This window comes from Chiroxiphia lanceolata, chromosome 2 (assembly GCF_009829145.1).
Source record: "Chiroxiphia lanceolata isolate bChiLan1 chromosome 2, bChiLan1.pri, whole genome shotgun sequence".
Classification (NCBI taxonomy): Eukaryota; Metazoa; Chordata; class Aves; order Passeriformes; family Pipridae; genus Chiroxiphia; species Chiroxiphia lanceolata.
The window spans coordinates 20,814,366-20,834,474 of NC_045638.1; the positions used below are offsets into that span (position 1 = coordinate 20,814,366).

The 20,109-nt window shown below is 37.6% G+C and overlaps 1 protein-coding gene across 5 annotated transcripts in view; it reads right to left on the minus strand.

Moving 5' to 3' along the window:
- The window catches only part of TBL1X (transducin beta like 1 X-linked), a 196,067-nt gene that overhangs the window by 88,382 nt on the left and 87,576 nt on the right, over nucleotides 1-20,109 (minus strand). Inside the window, exon 1 of one of the 5 annotated variants that reach the window (XM_032679468.1) lies at nucleotides 19,875-19,892. The exons of 3 other annotated variants lie outside the window; for them this stretch is intronic. The gene's annotated coding sequence lies outside the window, so the exon portion shown is untranslated. Of the gene's footprint in view, nucleotides 1-3,286; nucleotides 3,386-19,874; nucleotides 19,893-20,109 lie in introns of those variants that run through there. One more of the 5 variants, XM_032679466.1, reaches the window with a different exon arrangement.

The following is a 20,109-nucleotide window of genomic DNA, read 5'->3' on the forward strand; positions in this document are numbered from 1 at the left end:
ACAAGCAGGCAAAAGAAATCACCTTCTTGAATGTTTTTTGGGGAAAGTCTAAAGGCAACCATTTATGAAAATCAGACATGAAAGACAGCCTGACATTCTTCTGCAATAATAAACCCATTTGCACACTTTTCCATGCCTGCCATCGAGTGTGATGAGTAAAGCCTTATTTCTTACTTCCTCTGCCATTTGAGCACCATGTATCTTGACTAGCTTCCTACTTCTCCGTTCAAGCCTTAAGTTTTATGCTCAATTTTTGTCTATGTAATCTAATAATTAAATGTTGTAAAGTGAAATGAGATATTCATTGGAGACTTTTAAAATTAATTATCCTCTTCCACACAAATGTCTGACAGCTTTTAAGATTACTGTCCTGGTTTTGTTGGGGATAGAGTTAATTTTTTTCCTGGTAGTTGATACAGTGCTGTATTTTGGATTAAGTATGAGAATAATGTTAATAACACACTGATGTTTCAGTTGTTGCTGAGCAGTGCTTACCCTAAGTCAAAGACTTTTCAGTTTCCCATGTTCTGCCAGTGGGCAGGTGCACAAGAAGCCAAGAAGGAGCATGGCCAGGACAGCCATGCCATAGAATGTCATGCCCATATAAAAGCTGGGGGGAATTGGCTGGAAGGGTGCTGCTCACTGCTTGGGGAAGGACTGGGCATTGGTCAGCACGTGGTAAGCAACTGTATTGTGCATCACTTGTCCTTTTTGGGTTTTATCGCTCTCTTGTTTTGTTATCTCCCCTTTAATCATTATTGTATTATTATTATTAGTAGTAGTATTATTCTTTATCTTAACACATGGGTTTTATCATTTTCCAATTCTCCTCCCCATCCCACTGGGATGGCTAGAGGAAGTGAGTGGCTGTGTGATACTTATTTACCAGCTCAAGTTAAACCATGACAATTATACATTAAGTATCATTTTCTGATATAATCAATGTAATAAGTAACATATTTAAACATATAATCAGAAGCGTTCACAAATCCAGTTCTAATTCTCAGTCTACAGTACTACATACAACATGTTCTCATTTAGTTTTCTGTGAGGCAAGTACACCATCTAATCGACTACTACTCACTTCAGAAAGTTACATCTATTCCAATCAGAGGTGAATGACTACACAAGGGACAATAAATGCTATTTAAGCATCACAAAGTATTAACAAGACATAAGCTAGAAGCCCATAGTTTTTCTGCGTTCGTTTACTGAATGCATACAAATCTCCATCTGTGTGGCTACCTATCTAATTACCTATCTCAGATAGCATTCTGAGATGACTGTTCTTATCTCTCCACCCCATCTTTTTTTTAAATTATGGATTGATAGAATCATTTGGGTTTGAAGAGACGTTAAAGATCATCTAGTTCCAACCCCCTTGCCATGGGTAGGGACACCTCCTACTAGACCAGGCTGCTCAAAGCCCCATCCAACCTGGCATTGAACACTGACAGGGTTGGGAAATCCACAACTTGTCTCCCATATCATTTTTCTGTGGAGAATATTATGTTTATAAAAAACAAAACAAAACAAAACAAAAACCCCAAGAAGCATAATTGTGCGTAAATACAAAATCTAAAAATCCAAGCGACAATTAGAGGATTTTTCTGTTACAACTTCTCCATGTCTTATGGGGAAATTGCTAAGAGTATTATTATATTAAAATTATCTCTATTCAATACTCTTGACATTATGCTATGCAACAGTATCTAACATACTGATGCTGCTCTCATGTCAAGCACCAAGAAAATATCTGTACTGTAGGCTTCTGCAAGATTTATTGAGTTTAAAGGACACTGTAGAATACCAGATACTCACACTGTAGCACTGTAGATGGAAGAATGGTTATTGAAGAAATTCTGTGAATACTTTCTATCATAATTATACTCATAAATTGGTTGGGTCATTTTGTTTTCATTTGTTCTGTTTACAAATCTTACAAACTGGATCCCTGGTGGTTTTTATCCATGACAGGACCACTTAAAGGCTATTCATCTTCCCATGCTGCTACAAAGCAGGCAGAAGGCATCAGTGGAGGCAGCACTGGTAACACAGGCTGGAAGAGCTAATCAAATCCTTTCCTAAGACCAGCCTTGGTTACCATGCCAGACAAATTTTTGCTAAAAAAGTTCATACTAGCTCTCTGCTGAAAAAGTGAAAAACAAAAGGAAAGAGACATCCTAGAGGAGAAAAGATAAAATTTCTTTATTATTATTTTATTACTTATAAGTATCAGTGACATTGAAAAGTTATATAAATTTCCCTTATGAGTAGGTGAGAGCATGTACAGATGACTGCAATAACTGGTCATGCTAGCAGATGCCCCTACCCATAAGGTTTTACTCAACAACAAAAGAGTTTCTTCAAATCTGATTTCATACAGAATTAAGTACTAAAATGAGCTTTGAAACAAACAGTATGCAAAGATAGAAAAGGTTCTTTTAAACTTTCTTTGGTGATATTAGTATTGCAACCTATTGCTACTCAGAATAGGATAAGGTCTTCACGATTTAGAAAGAAATTGAAAAAAAACCCCACCACCAGAGATCACAGAATACAGCTGCAAAGTGTTAATATAAAGTATCTGGAGAGTTCAGCTTGTATAGTTTATCACCAAAAAAAGAGATGATGACCTAATTACAGCATCTAAGTATTTTCATTGGGAGAATATTCTAAGTACCAACTGGCTTGTTAATCTAGCAAAGGGTGTGCATAAAACAAATCAGCATCTGGAAGCTGACACCAAATTTAAGTGAGAAATAAAGTACATGCTTTTATCACCCGTGACTAACCATTAGCGCAGCTATCCAAAGGAGAATGCAGAGATTCTCCATTCATTGATATCAAGCTTTAGTGGGACTTCTCTAGAAGATGAGTTTTTGTGAAAATACAAGATATCTTGCAGTCATATACAAGTTACTATATAGATAGTTTGTTTCATATAGATAGACAATGATTCAGAGAACTACAGCTATCCTTCCAGAGACAGGTGGACTAAGTTCTGCTGTGAAAATATTCTGGCTTCTAATTTAGGAACCTTATTCTTTCCTCCATGAGCTGAAAGGACTCAGTCACAGGAGTGTGGCAGCAGGAGCTCTCTTCACAAGGGTCACTCAGGGCATCAGTATGACCAAAGGCAGGCAATACAAATGATGCTCTCTGCGCAGAGAGCCATAAATAAACAGCGCTTCATGCCAGTCCCATCCTTACAGGTAGTAAGCTTTCTGGTCAGAAAAACCTTCTTGTAGAGGTGTTTCAGTGGGTTAGCCAAGTAGTTCTCCACCTCAGCTAAAATCCAGGAGCTGCTGTGGCCCTGCAGTGTGCTTCCAGCTCTCTCCCTGCAAGAAGCAGAAGCCTCACTTTAGGCACACAAGTAACGTGGGCTTCTTACAAAAGGGACAGTGGGAGAAGAAACAGAAATAAAAACAAGAATGTTTTTATGTTACATTGAAGTGATCTCACAGTTAGCAACCTTAAAAAATTTCATCCTCTAAGGAAGGGATAAGGAAAGATATCAGAAGTGTTAATTTAGCTAGCAGTTGCTATATAATAGCTGTTGCTATTCTATGCCTTGGGCTGGGCTAAGCTGCCAGGAAATGCAACCAAAAATAAAAGTTAAAAAAAATCATTCATTTTTACTAATTGTAAATCTGGTACACATTGTTTGACTTTGGATTTGCACTAAACAGTACAAACGTGTTCATTGATCTCTGTGCATCTCTCTCAGCTACTCCACTGGACACAACCTCTGTGAAGCAAAACCATGGGAACCCCTGACACGGACTCCCATGCAGGCAGTTGATGTATAAACTAACTTATCAACCACCCTTCTTACATAAGAAGTGTCAATTTAACTGAATAATAGTAATGTTGCCTTTCACCCCTGTCCCCACAGCACCAGCCAGGATAGGGTAGAGAACAAGCACAGTGTCCACAGCACCATTTACACTAAGAAGTCAATAAAGCGACATTTCTTAAAGGAGGGATGAATTTAGTGCTGCCCTTAGTAGGCCATAGATGAAACACTGCATTTATCCTCTGCTTCATATGCAGATTTAAGTACTATTTCTGCAGAGTTTCAGCTAAATAATTTTATTTCTTTTTACTACACAACAGAGATGAGGAGAAACCAAACCAGTGTCATTACTCTTCTTAACTCTGTTTCACAATGAAAAAAACATTAAGTGGGTGACTATTTATTATCCCCCCTCCTTTCTGGCTTTTAGAGGCACTGGAAAGTTTAAATGCTAAACAGGCCATCTTCGACAAACACTAAATTACAAAAGCAGTTTCCAGAGATTTCACTATATCTCTGGGAAAGAAATGCAGAATACCTGGTGCACAACACGAATATTTTGCTTTCTTTCAAATTGATAAACAGCTTTAATATTTTCAAACTATCCCTGGGGAGTATACTCATAGTAAACCATGACTATACAGAAGATTCTAACAGGACATCAATAATTATGCCACCCATCTGCAAAAAATAACCTAAAATGTATTTTCTAAAGCAATTCCTAAAAAGTGTACACATGAGTGAAGAGAACACTCCAACATCTGCAAAACTTATGCTGATGTGCTAGGGTTTTAGTTTCTTTATGGATTTACATTATATATAAATATAATGTCATTGGTATAACCACAGCTGTGGCTCCCCTGGGGCATGACCAGCAAGTGCTCTGTACATGGATCACAGATGACACTGCAGTCACGTGGAGCAGACCACCACTTTCAGCACAACACAACATGCTGGGTTTCTCTACTATGTTTCCACAGAGTACCTATGCACTGGAACTCCAAATTCTGTTCAGAAAAACCCACACAATCCCTGAATAGTAATGTATTTGCCCTAAGGTCTTATAGAGTAAATAAACACTATTTAATGGTTTCCTATGATAAAAAATTCCCTCTTTCGACACTTATGCATCTATCATTCTCCCATAGCTGCTTCCTCTAAAGGAAGTTAAGAAAGGGTTTCTTATTTTAAATCTACTATAGATAAATGCTCAGATTTGATGAAGGAAACGAAGTCATGAATCAGTCAAAAATCAGAAAATCAACTTTGAAATAAATCTTCATTATAGTACTAGTGCAAAAAGTTTCTCCATGGTAAAATCTAAGTCAAAGCAACAAAAATACCCTCAGAAATAACCCATCTCTTCCCACAAAAACTTAAAATACTTAAGATTTGAAAGCCTCTCCCCAGAATACATCAGTCTTTCAGGTGCAGCTCACAGAGCCTGGGCTGTCACTTTGAAGCAAGTGTCTCCAGGGAAAACCAAACTGCAAGTGGAAACACTTCTCATGTTTCATCTTAACTACCTCTGTCAAAGCTAGTGGACATCATGAAATTAAGAATTTCAGAAGCACAGTCTCGTTAATTTGGCTATATTCTGCTAACCCTCTTACACAGGCTTCTTCAGACATAAATTAACTCTCAGCAGCCCAAACAATGACTCAATACAACCAGTCTTAGAGCCAGACTGGAAGACACAGTTACAACATCAACTCTCCAAATCATTTACCAGTGTCAGCACTTTGCCTGCACGGGTGCTTCAACAGCTTTAGCTTTTTTCTGCTTCAGCTGTGTATCTGACTGTAGTAGATATTCCCTCTACATGTGTAATAGTTTCAGAGACAGGACATACATGAGTTATCTACCATTATTTGATAGGCCTGAACTTTCAGTGGTAATAATGCATTTATGAAAATTTAGCTGTCAGTAACCAAAGCAGGTACCAAGACTGCAAATGCTTACTACTGTAAAAGGATTTCCTCAGTACTCCTATGGATTCATGGGTCCTGTGGCCTACAACACAGCATTTCTGAAAATTTTTTATCACAAAGACTTACACATATCAAATAGCACAGCATTTATTTTACCAACTCTCAGGCAAACCAAATGCCATTTTTCTAATTAACAAGTCCATATTTAAAAACAAAAAAAACCCCACACCCAAACTTCTCTCTTGACAGTAACTGATGAGATTTCTGCTGAACTTTATAAAACATGAAACAAATCCCATAGCACATCTAGGACTGTTGTGATGGAAACATAAAAAAGGAGTTTAATTATTAATTCTGTGATACTGCAGGTAGGTGGGAAAGAATTATCCCCTTCAGAAGCATTGAAGTGTAATCCTTTCATTTGTCTATTTAGCTGTATCTCAGGCAAAAGCATAGAAGAAGAAACAGAAAAGAAGAAATGCAGCCTCCTCTGCACTGCCCTAACAGTCACCATTACCTGATTTAATAGTGAGTGCAAGATTAAAAAGAAAACCACACAATTTCACTTAATTCATGTAATTTTTGTCCCAAGCAGATCTGTCATTCTAACCTAAGAAATGAACTTTCAAGTCTTTGGCCCCCAGTTGTGCAAATACTGTGCTGCTGTCAGCATGCACCTCTTGGAGGTACCCAACTGCAGAGCACCACGTGAAAGGATTTGCTGTTTCCCGTATTTGAATGATGCAAAGTCTGTAGAGTTTTCTCAATGTGCACCCATAATGTGAATTGCAGCCCACGGCAAAGAGACAGAGCCAGTATAATTTTCTTAAACAAGGTTTAATATGTCTTGCCAATATCATCAGCTTTGGTTTGGACTAGCTGTAATTTCCAAGAGATTTTGAAGGTGGGGTACGACAGGCACTGTGGTAATAAGACTCTTGATGTTGTGGAGGCATCAGTACTCGCTGCAAGGTCAGGCTTTAGGAGAAATTACTACAATCAGCTTAGGAGGAACAGAGATGGTAGGCACTGCGGACATGTCACGTGGGATTTGGGCAGCAGTTTGTCCCCGAAGGACCTTTTGAAACTTTGGGTGGAACTTCAGCTACACATCGTTGAAACAAAATGAATATATACATATGCAGTCATTAATATATTTAAGTCACATTTTCCCCTTATATTACAGCAATTGTATGAAATGCTCTAGGCTAGAAGCTGCTGAATCAGGAAATGGATCAGAAGCTAACTAAAATGCCTTTCTAGTTATTGATTCCTGATCTCTGTTTCCTGTCAACTTCCTAGAATCCATCCAACGCAAGCACGAAAGGGTAATGAGTTTCTGAACGCACGCTCTAATAATGCACACTGCATCAAAGCTTTCAGTAATTGCCTGGATGCTGCTTCCCAGCAGTACTAAACAACTTAAATATAATTATCTGGAAGCCCTATGGGCTGCATTTCCCCACTGGAACACCTCTTACACTAATCCATTTATCAGTCTGACAGATGACTGAATCACCGGCACTATGGACCCATTCTCCTAATAATATTTCTCAGGCCCACATTTTGGTTTGTGCTTTATCAGGTACATTTCTGCAAAAGAAAAACCTGTATTAAGAGTGGGGAGAGAACCAGACATATAACACATTAATCTCTTCCCAGTATTGAACAATGTCATTTGTTTGATTAGCCCACTAAGTATAAAATGCTGGAGCTATCAGGCAGAAAATGGAAATAAAATGTATGCATTATGGAACTCTATGACAGCAAAATTAGTAGGGAAACACACAAACACAGAGAACTTCTGTAAGTTTTCCAGCCATACAAAAGTTTAGAGAAGTTTGCATTAGGGGACAATTTTCAGGGCATCCTTCCTGAAGATGGCCTGGCTACAGCTGTCGAGCTAAAATTTCTCCATACTATTTCCTTCTTGTACATCTTTCTGAACAATGGGTAACAAAAGAAATTTTCAAGCTGTCTGAATTATATTCAAATAGACTTGAACTGAACATCATGCTGCCACAGAACTATGCACTTTGCAAGCTGCTAGAGAATTCTCATAAAAGTACCAAAAAATTTATCTAATTTCTTAGACAGAATTTTCTAATGTTGTAACAAAAACCACTTTATCACTGTGACTTTTATTTCCAGACAGGTTCCAATAAGTGGACCCCTGCAGAGTCTGAAATTTGGGGGACTGCAAGCAACGTCTTTTGAAATGTGCAACGCTGTGAAAATGAAGTAATTGTGAAACTGCTAAATTCTCATCAAATTCTTTTTTAATGATGAAAATAATTACTCTATGATGTTATAGTCTTATGATTCCTTTCTAACAAGTTGTGGTACAGGAAACAAAAAGGGACAAAGCTGGCAGTAACCAGTAGGAAGATGTAGAAAAAGATGGGTTTTAAAAAGTGCCCTTCTTCTAGACCCATTGTACTGCAGTCAATAATATATATTCTGGCTTGGAACCACAGGACCAGCTAGAGTGGTAGCATTGCTTCATCTGCTTATTTCTTCCAAATGTTCTCATCATGGACACAGAAAATCTCAATGTTCCAAAACAATAAAACAAGAAGGACGGACTCCTTGTACTTCTACATGAGCCTAACCAGTACCTTGCCAACAGTCAACATTCATAAACTCTCTTAAAAATAGAACTACAAGGTAAAGTTAACCCATGGCCTCATCCTTTTACCTGGAAAGGTGGTCATCAGTATGAATTCAAAGCGTAAATACAAAAGCTATATTTGAACATTCAACAATGAAATATATAATTAAAACATATGCAGTGATCTAAACTGATTTAGCTTGTGAATCAAGCAGCAGCAGCAGCAAGATGAGGTACAGTCAGCACTTCTCGGGAGCAGCACTAACCATCCATCTCAGAATAGGGCCAAAAAATAGCAGCTACTTGGACATTACCAGATTTGATTTTCAAAAATGTAATCACAGGTCTTTCCACTGCCTGCTAAAGTACCGAGCAGGTTATTAAAAACTGAGCTGCTTGAGATTTCTTCATGTGCACCCCGGAGCAGAAATCTCAGTTTCACTTGCACTCTCTACCCACTCCTTCCCTCCGGCCTGAAACTGGAAAACTCATCCCAGAGACACTGACACTTGCACATCAACGAGCCAACTTCCCTGTCGTTCAAAGACAGCCTCTTCCTTCCCAGTCTCATCTCCTCTGTTTAGCGTATTCTCTACTCCCACAAACAGGCAGAGAGTATCCTGAGCAAGGGCTGCCCTGAACCATACGAACCTTAACACTTGTCAGTCATCCTTTCACATGAAACGCAGAATTTCACACTCCTGTTAACACAGTCTCCTTTGAAAGGCAGTGGTACTGAGCAGAGCAAATGTCAGATCTAATCAAAAGAACATTCTGAAGTAAAAAATATCCCAAAAAAAAATCTTCTCCCATTTTTAGCCATTTTTAATAAAACAGATCAAGGTCCTGAATTTCCTAAGTAAGAAACCATCTCTGCCAAACAAAAAATGTAACACTGCCTTCATTTGTATGCTTTAAGAAGAAGCTTGCTATATTGTTGGTGAAGCTGAATTTGCTGGGTATTAATTCTGAGACAATTTTTTAATTCTTGAGGTAAATGGTATCTCTTTAAAGCACTTCCAAAATTATTCTTCCCTTTAAATCAGAGGCAAATTTACAGCAGCTTATAGTTAAAACAGTTGCACTGAATTCTGACTTTTTTTTAATAGAAGTCGAAAAAAAGAGTTTGAGGAGAAGAGAGGAATCATCTAAGATAAAACTTACAGCTGGAGTCATAGTCCACTAACTTCCATGCTTTGTATGGAAGAAGTGTACACCTGGAAGGACATGGCAGGCTAAGCAGTCAGATACTGCAAAAATGCAGAGGGTTTTATGAGTGCAAATAAATGTCTGTTCTAAAAAGCATGGCAGAACTGACCTAATACATTTATCTACAAACAGAACATTCATTTGTAACATCCATTTGAAAATCAGATTTTTATATTCAGTAAGTATTATCTTCAGCATTAGAAAGATAACAGATTTTCTTGCAAGACAACTTCTGTGCAGTTTCCATCTTTGGACTCCTGACTGGACCAAACACAGAACAGCTGGGACTAACCCCAAAGCTGGGCCTGCTTTGAGCTGGGTGTTGGACTAGAGACCTCCTGAAGTCCCTTCCAATTTGAATTATCATATGATGCTACAACAATCATCTCTCCATACTAAAACTAATTATGCTTCTTGTGCTATTTACATAGAAAATAAGGAGCTTAATAAAAAACAGCAGAGCACAAACTTACATGCTGAATCCAGACAGATCCAAGGTCTTAAAAGCATCAAACGTGAGGCATTCTTCCTGATCATATAAAGCTTATGCTGGTTAAGCAACTGTAACAAAGCTAAGACTGATAACTAAAGATACAGAATGCTTTTGTTATACTGCAGCTTACCTCTCAACATTATCTTTTCCTTTTACCTAAATCATTGTAGAGATATAGGAGTAAAAACTATTTATATTAAATTAAATTAAATTACAGTTTAACTTTGTGAATTTTAATCTTCCCCCAATTAAAATGCATGACAGATTAATAGGTTATACTGTCTGGATACGAAAAATGCAGCTGAGAATACTGGCTAGAGAAATACACTAAATGAAAAAAAGATCAGGAGCATGAATTAATCTGCAGTAAACAGGGCTGTGAAAAATCTGAGCATTTAAAAAACACACAGACAAAATAACCCTCCAACAAACATCCCACAGACTTGGTGGTAAAGAGCATTGATCTGGGGCCTTCTTGGTCTGAGGAATCCAGTCCTCTGAGTTGTCCGGGAACCTACGTAATTTCAACACATTTGAACTTTTTAATAAAATATTGTAAGAGTCACCAGTAGAAGTAAAATTTCAGGAAAAAATCTTCAAAATTACGATCTGCATGTTACAAAAAATAACTTCTCTAGATTTTGGTCCTGTTGATTCATTAATCTGATTAAACTGATGGTTGATATTAGCTGTCTCATCATCATATGCCCTTATAGGACTACATGGGTATCCATACCTCTACACTGAGACAAAATTCACCTCCTATGATAGCATATATGAGAATATTGACTAGTATATACAAGAAAAGTTTGTTCGTGCAATGAGATTAGGATAAATTCCTTTAATGAATTTCAGTAAAGTACTATCTCTCAATACAGATGATGTTCTATGGTTTAATGCAATTCTGATACCATAAATGGTATGATCTAGCCATCTTTGGTTTCTTTTATTTCAATTTCCTATCTACTTTCAGAGGTATTTCAGCTACTAAAGCTGACAGATTTTTAATGATTCTCTAGACTGTATTTCACTGAAGGGACACACAGAAAGAGTACTCAAGATCTTAGTATCAGTAAATGGTTATCCAATGATTCAGTCAAAACATGGTTTATAGTCCCTATTTCATGGTATGTTCAAACATAGTAAGGTTCACCAAGCATGTTAAAAAGCCATTAGCAAAAAGAATCTGAATCAAGTGTCAAAACTCTAATTAAAAAGCAACCAAACCAAAAAACCAAATCACACAACAAAACAAACCAAATGCAAACCCACACCAAATTTTGAAAATTCGACTAATTAGTTAAACTTGTTGCAGAGGGAGAAGGACTTTTGAAATGCAGAAAACCACAAAGTTAACTTGCTTTCCTTTTTCCTGAAGCTTCCTCAGGCTTGCTAGTCCAGCACGAAAGCTCAAAGATGCTGATTATGTTGCTGCAAACCTAATTTCTTGAAACCTTGCAAGGACCTTGCAAGGAGCTTAAAAGCGGAAAGGGAAAAAGCATTTATTACTTCCAGCACTGTGAAGTGTCTCACGTTGTTTAATGCTTCCCTGTGCATTAATTTTATTAAATAAATTCTTCTAGGTCTCTTCAATAAATAGTTCTCATTTTTGAAATGCTAAAGTAATAATTCAGAACATCTGGAAGTCATACAGATCATGACAATAATTCAAACTACAATGTAGACTGCTTCAATTTGTATATATACATATATGCCCTAATCTAACACTACACTGCACCTTCATTTACAACTTCCAGCACTGAATTTCATGCAGTCAGTATGTGATGCTACTTTTAGGCAGCATTAAAATGTGATTTTTCCCAGGGTCGCAGAAGTGCAATTACCACTGACTTCAAAATGAAAGGGAAGTGGCCTGCAGTTCTGGAAACCTGTCAGTCTTTTCATCTTGGAAGCTAAACTCTTCTTCTGCAAATTGACAAAACTATGAAAAGTGAGAGCAAGCATTAGCACAGAAAGATATTTGCTTTTATTCTGCTGTATTAAATGAAACAAAACCTTTTTATTTCATGACAGAACATGTCAGGGACATTCATGCCACTTAACTTTGATTCTAACAAGTACATGTATATGGATGCTGATGCCTAAGGCTGGGTATAAACACGCAGCCTTCATTATAATGAGTAGTTTTCTTGTACTACATTAGTGGGAAAGGAAGGACCTTACAGTAAAAGACTCACTGAAATCAAAGAACTACAGTAACAAAAAAAGGATCATTAAGAGTCTTTTTGCATCTCAGTTTACAGATTTTGTTTACATTTAAGTGTTTTATTGAGATGCAAGGTGTTAAGACATTTTTGGCCCTGGCCTTTGAAATTATTCAGGAAAATTTTGAGGCATAGGCTAGGAGACTTAAAAGCTCAGCTTAGAAATTTTGGAGAACAGGTATTAAAAAGTTCATTTTCATCATGGTAGCTGTAAGTCTAGCTATATACCTCATTCTATCCACTGTAGTGTGCAATTTCAGGTTGTTGTCAAGCTTCTTATTCTGAGTGAAGCTTCACTCGTGTAGCCTCATTCCCTTGTTTCTTGTAATCACTATTCCCTTACATTCCTGCTGAATATTGCTGTCCCTCAGTATCTCAGGAATAATTGCTCATATCAAAATGAGTCTTATTAAAAGAGTTCAGAGAGTTGGTGTTAAAAAGTGTTTAAACTAAGCTATAGTATAGTGAACAAATCAGGTTAGAGAGTGACTACATGATCAGCTAAGTCTCATGGGAGTAATACTGAACAGTTGTGGACAGTGGAGGATGGGAGCCTATTCAGCCAGTCCAGCTGCTGCCAGGATTGATCCTAAAATTTTAACTCTTGATTCAGACTGTCAGGTTTCCTCAAAACAATTACCCCCTCCAGCAGTACCCGTGTTCAGACTTGTGAGGCACATCCATAGGGTAGCTGAAAAAACCCACCAAATTAAATGTGCCCCACAACATCACTTCAGTAAAACAGCAATGAGTTTAAATACAGTCATCTCGGCGTCCTCAATTCACCTTGTTATTGCACCTCCAGTTGCTGCAGCACAGATGGGATGCAACATCTCCCACTGTTTGGGGACTGCCCCTAAAGGTGAGCCATATGTTTTGAAATACCCAGAAACAGCAGGATTAGATAAGGAAATCTCTGCAGCCTTAAGGCAGAGTTGCTTTGATTTCACTGCTTTGTGTCCTACCTCCTCCCCCAGCCTTTTTTTTTTTTTGTAATTTAATTTATCCGGGTTAAGACTACAGAAAAAAAATCCAAACAAATACTGTGTTTGCGCACGCGTGCATGTGCGTGAGTGTGTGTGTGAGATGCCTAGGAAATCTCCTGTGTTATCTGTGTAACGTTTTACCTTCCACTAGACAAATATATTTTTAAACAGTGTGGAATCAAAACAACATTCTCGGCATTCAAGACATTCTGTCATCACTGCCCATTTGTTGCCCTCTGGGTTTCTCTCACCTGGCAAATTTCCCATTTAAGGAGTTATCAGATTCATCTGCTTAGACAAGGCTGCAAAATAGAATGAAAAGCTGGATTATGCTAGAGAACTCATATTTTTCTTTCAGGGCAGAAAATCCAGTGCATGAGAGCTGAACATTAACAGCAAATGGAACCAATCTCTCAGAGTTCACAATTCTACCTCACTATAGTCTGTGAAATCTAATTTGGATTAAGATGCCACAGCATTTATTTTACATTCATACTTTATTTCTTTGAATATGTTTAGTGCCACATATTATGTTAACCTGTTTTGAAGCCTTAAATATTATGTTCATATATGAAATTTATTTTTAAACTGTAGTTCTAGTAAGCCTCTAGTGCATCCTGCTGCTTCTACGCAATTTATCATAAAGAATTACCAATTGCTTTGTTACCATTTTCCCTACAGTACATTTTTTGCAGAGTGAAAATGTTAAAAAAAGGGGGAAAAAATAGAAAAAAAGGAATAAATCGCCAGTTTTCCACAGCAAGATGGCTCGAGATTTACTTAAGTGATGGAGTAGCTTTCATGACAGAGGCTGTACTGCAGAACCATATTTGTGTTTCTGGGCCCGCTGGCTGCAGTGCTAAGATTTCTGTAGGGATATGCCATGGTTCTTAGTACTGTAATACACTAAAACTCCACACAAGCCTTTTGTATCAAAGTGTGGAACACTAGTTTCTCCCCCTAGGTAGAAAGAAAACTGTGGTAAGGTCTGGAGAAACATCTCAACAGCAACCTTCCTTACTGAGCAGACAAAGAAGGTCTCGTTTTCTTGCCACAAATGAATGAACTAACAAAAATTCCATCAAATTCAGGGAAGGGTTTCATGTGCTACGTATGCATGTGTATGTGCACCGAGTTAAGCAGAAGATGAACACAAGAGAAATGTTAAGTGATTTTAAAGTGATTAACATAACAGCAAACTCATTACTGAGCCAGACCTACTTTATGGAGACTACTGCCTTCCAGTATTCATACTAAACCACTATCTTATGATGGTCACTGAAGTAAAAGTCTATTTCAAGGTGTTATATTATTTTAGCACAGTGATTAATCAATTTCTTTTTAGAGTATCCTCTGAGAGCTTAAAAATTCATGATTCACTTTATTAGCATTCTGTACAGCTTTCCATATTCTTTGAGTGGTATGATTAAATTTATCTGTGGTTGCTAATGGTCGCAATATGGAAAACGAAGTATGAAAGTCACCATTCCACATACACCCGTGGATGTCCTTAAAACCCACCATGAGTTCCAAACAAAGAGGATTGCATGTGACAAATCCTTTCTTTTTATTCTCACAAGCTAGCCTGAATACACTGTTTGTGCAAAAGGCAGACAGGATGGACTTGTGAAGGAATACGGAACAAATAAAATAGTGCATTATATATGTCACATTTAAGGCTGGAAATTAGTTCCATAAAGTCATTTTCATCACTAAATTGAAAGATTTTCTACTAGGTTTGAAGGGTCTCAACACTGCCGTATTTATTTAGACTGCATGTTCTAGTAGTCCAGGCTTGTCATCAAAAGATAGTAAGAACTACACTTTGCCATTCTGGGCATAAAGTATTAAAAATTTATCAAAGAAATCAAAGCACCTTTCTAGTAACATTGAATCCATCATCCATAGAAAATGCCTATACAGACCTACAAATACATTTTAGGTTTACTGAATATAGCAAGATATAATAGTGTACAGTCTCATTAAAGAGCCAACAGATAAATACTGAGCCATCCAAAATGACAGTTCTTTCTAAAACCTGATGTCATGCATGCAGTAATAGTAGGATATTCTGTAACATAATAAAAATTGATATGAGCAGAGCAATGTATCGAGGTATTTATCATTAAGTAATACTATTATAAGGCTCTAGCAACGTAAACCATGGTTGATCCCTGAGTAATTTCTCTGTTGTGTGCATTGCAATATATAATCTGGAAGAATGAAGTTCTTCATTACACAGAAGTTAAATGATCTTCTTTCTTCTCCTGTATTTTTTTTTGTGAGCTGCTCTTTTTGTGAGCTATTCAAAATTATGTAACTAATTTTCCCTGTTTTCACAGGGAAAGAGTATCTTTGTTCCAAAGGAGGCACTGGTGTACCTTTTCAGAAATATCACATTAAAAATAAACCACCATAAAAATTGCATTGTATTGACTCTGTGACCCTAAAAATGCACTCCAGACTGTCACTACCAAAAAGGTAATGAGTATGTTTTAATTCACCGGTGATAACTTTTTGGGTACAGGCATCCCTCCACCAATGCATTTCACTTCCTCCCCCTGAAAAGGGGGCACAAATATTATCATCACATGACAGTGCAGACCCACCACAGGGCTAGAGAAGGGTCACTTTATTAGGAATCTGCTGACAGATCCAAACATTCTGCAACATTCTTTAAAGCAGAAGCACACCATTAATTTCCATATGTATTACTTTCTATGAAAGATAAGCGACTCAACATTGGGAAGGGCTTTACAAGGCTAATATTTCATCTCTGTCCAATACTTTTTTGGTTTGTGATGTGTCTGCCTATTATGAGACTAACTTATTCCAAAGAATAAATTAAGCAGCAAGACATGACAAGCAGGGCATTTGTATCCAATTTGCTTACAACCTGAGGCATGCTACAACAGCTCGAGGCCAAAGGCTGAGTAACCTTAACCATTCAATAAATGCAATAATAATCAAACTGAATGCACAGCATTGGGAGACGTATTGCTATTATAATATGGAATTTATATATAGGACCAAGCACAACTGTGCATTTAGTGACTGTTACTAAATAACTGATATTGTTGAGAAACTTTTTCTAACCATTGTTCTGAAAACGCTATCCAATACAAGTGAAATGTAGAGGTTTATATACCTTGTTCTACAACCAGACAATGCCTGTGAAATGACAGAGTTACACCCTGGACTGTAGGTCCAGTATCAGTTTAGAAATATCCATGCAGACATGTATAAATATTAAAGGACTATACGGCATAGGACAGGACACATAATCAGCCACTCTAGAGCAGCAACCAGCCTGTGCTATCCTGTTCATGTACCAATTAATTAAGGTCTAGCTGTGGAAGAAACAAAGAATTAATTTAAAATAATTTATTTTTTTCTAACAGCACTACCTTATCTCATTCTGAAGAGATTGTGCACAGACATAGGCTGTGCTACCAGAACACTATTTACTTCACTGCTCCAGCTTTAATGAATAAAACAATGACATTATTTAGGTTCATGATCCATTCTCCAGTCACAGTAAAGTTCATCTCTTAAATAAACAGTGTCACAAGCTGCCTTTAATTTGTACTCAGCATACCAACAATTGATTTTTCCCAGAAACTCACTCCCTTTCCGCTCTGCCTTGTGACTATATGGTCTGATTTATCCCTGGTGTGGAGAGCTGCCTTCTATGCACATTCCCAAAAACCTCCAAGAAATTAACACAATTGAGAATAAAACATGTGAAGATCTACTCCTGAGGTGGAAAGACCGGGCAGCAAACTGTTTCACAAGAAAGCACAGCACCTGTTTCCTTCTGACGTCTTCATTCTGCTCTGGTGAGTCTTAATCTGTAAGGAGGACTGTTTTTAAAAATGAAGATAGGAATAATCATTTTAAAAACTGAGAACTAGCTACTGGATTCTCTTTTCCTATCTTTTCTACCATACTCCCCCCCCAAACAAGGGAAAAAAAAATCCATCCATAATTGCAAACAGAATATGAACAGACATAAATAAAGCCCAAACCCTTTAAACATCAGCACAGTGGTGTTTTTTGTGTTCACTGGCAAATCACAGAAATGAATGATATCACATCTAAGCTCTTGGATGTTAGAAACATACTGCTCTGGGACAGGCTACCATTGCTCCTGATCCTGCACTAAAACATGCTAGCAAAAGTCCAAACAAGGCTATTGATACCTTCTGATTTAAGAAATCATATTCTATTAGGCTGTTTCTTACAGTTCAGTCCAGACAAAATGTAACTTAGAATCTCATACTAAAAGGCATTTGTGTTCCAATTTACATGTCTTATGAAAATTCTGCATAATATACACAATATTTAAAGTTATTTAAAATACATATTTAAAATTAAAAGACCATAAAACCAGACTGACGACATCCACTTAGCCAGTATCTCTTCTTTAACCACGACGAAAGTAGATACTTAATGAAGAATGTATGAACAAAGCACAGACACAGTGGTATTCTCTCAGCCTCCAACAGCCTACAGCTCTGGGACCTCCTCATGGTTCCAGTATTGAGACACACCAGGACATGCTTTAGAGGAACATTAATGTGTAATAATGCTGTATATTTGTGGCAGGTTTCACTGGAACGTTATGGGACAAAACAGCTAAAATCACAGTTAGGTATCTCAACTCTGTTACTTGAATACTATGGTGTCCTTAATTTTTCTATGTCCTGTTCTAAGTATGAAAAAAATTCTAGCATTCAGCTCCCTCCTTTGAACCAGACAAACGTGTAAATACTTCCACAATAAATTTGCACACTGAAGCTATCCATGAGAACTGGGGATTTTCACGCACATGTATGCAGCAACCATGAAATCTTCACATACATGGAGAGGTGATAGACCCATAAACAAATAAACAGAAAAGTGCTCTTGCATGTCTTCCTTTTTGAAAATCTTTAGGAATATTGTACCTCTGGTAAAATGGTGTTCTTTTCATGTGAGTATAATTACTTGGCATTGTGCCTAAGAACATACCAAAAGTATGGAGTGATCTTGATGACAATCCCATCACTGACACATTCTCCAAGCGTTCAGTGTTTAGACTTCTATGAACTTCCCCCAAGTCAGGAAGGAGGACAGAATTACTGGGCTATTACTGAACAATTCTTATATTTTGGAGATTTAGTACCAGTGTCTTATGTTACAGCTGCTGCTGCTGCACTGTCTTCCACTTTATTCCAGTTGAATAATTAAATACCCTTTAGCCCTTCTGACAGTCCTAGACTCAGCATGGCTGTTAATCAATATCACATAAGAGGGAATTAGGCTTAGGCAACTATTGCACAAGGTAGGATGGACAAGGCAAGATGGAAAGAGATCTCCTCTTTCAATCAGAAACCTGATTTTCTGTATTTTACAACACGCCTTAAAATGTGCACACAGACTTGTCAATACATGAGATATATACAGATGTGTGGGGGAATCAAAATTAACCTCAGAGATTTGTTCCATAATAATGGCAGCCAACAGTCACTTCTCTTTCCATTCTTTTATGAATTCCCTGTCTTCACATGTTTCTGGGATTAAAAAAAAAAACCCCTCAGCACCAACATTAAATTTAAAGTATTAAGTTTATAGGGAAAATGTGACTGCATGAAACCATTTCTGAAACTATTACCATATGACTGCAAAAGAGAAATATAAACAAAAGACATTTAGTAATTATTATCTGAATTCTGCTCAGTGCAAAATATATAGGAAGACTTATGTTTCCAAAGGTTAGGAGAATTTTTCTAGAATCTCTAAAAACTGCCCACAAGTTATGCATTTTTTTCATTATTTTCTTGTCCTGCAATGACTCCATAGGCTATTAAGAGCAACCCCAGGCTGAGAGTACCAACAAATGAAAGATTCACATGAAGGGGTGTGAATTTTCCCCATGCTGTCCTGCCACCATGCTTGATGCTCAGATCTACACAGAGAAAAGGTGACACGGTTCCCAAGTCTCAACAACTAGTCCTTTCTAATGAAATACTCCAGTATTGAATTTAGAAACACCTCAAACTTCCTATGGGGAACAAGACATTAACTGAAAAGTCAAACAAGTGAATTTCAGGTAGTTAAATAAATAAACAGTGATAATGACACCATCAAGCCACTGACATAGCGGTGGAAGAGTTCATGTACACTTCACATTCTTCTGTTGTGGGTGGCCTCTGGTATTTCAAGTTTAAAGACCTGTGTATTTATAAAACACACCAATTCAACTTCAATCCATGCACATCGTAACAACAGCAACTCTAAGTAATGAGGAATAATCAGCAACTAAAATGGAAATGACAAAGTAACAGATTATTCTCAATATTATATTTTCTGAAGCATTTAGCTGAAATTCAGTTTTGCAAAAAACCCCAAACAGTATTTTCCCTCCTTCCTAGTGGTAACATAAAAAGAATCTGCATGTTTTATATCTAATTTATTCCTTATTTCAATTTTCTTGTCTCACCAAGATTTGCTTCAAGCTTTAGGAAGTGTGCTTCCACTAGCACCTCCCTCAAAACGATCCAGAAAATATATTCCATACAGTACACTGTCCACACTCAAGGATCACAGAAAGAACAACAAAGCAACTTCAAACCAACCTGGGCTTTTCTAGTTTCTTCAGTCCCTTCCCTGGAACTGCTCAGCCTCAGGGAAGGCTGGCCAGCCTCTGGCTCCCAGAGGAAGGAACAGCAGTGCCAGAGCTACGCTGCTGAATCGCCCGTGGCAGGCACTTGCAGAAGGGACAGGGCACCCCAGGCGTGAAAGGAGCCAAGGCAGAAGGGATGGCCATGGCTGTAGCTCTAAGCCCAGTCTAACCTCCTTCTGAAGGGGGGC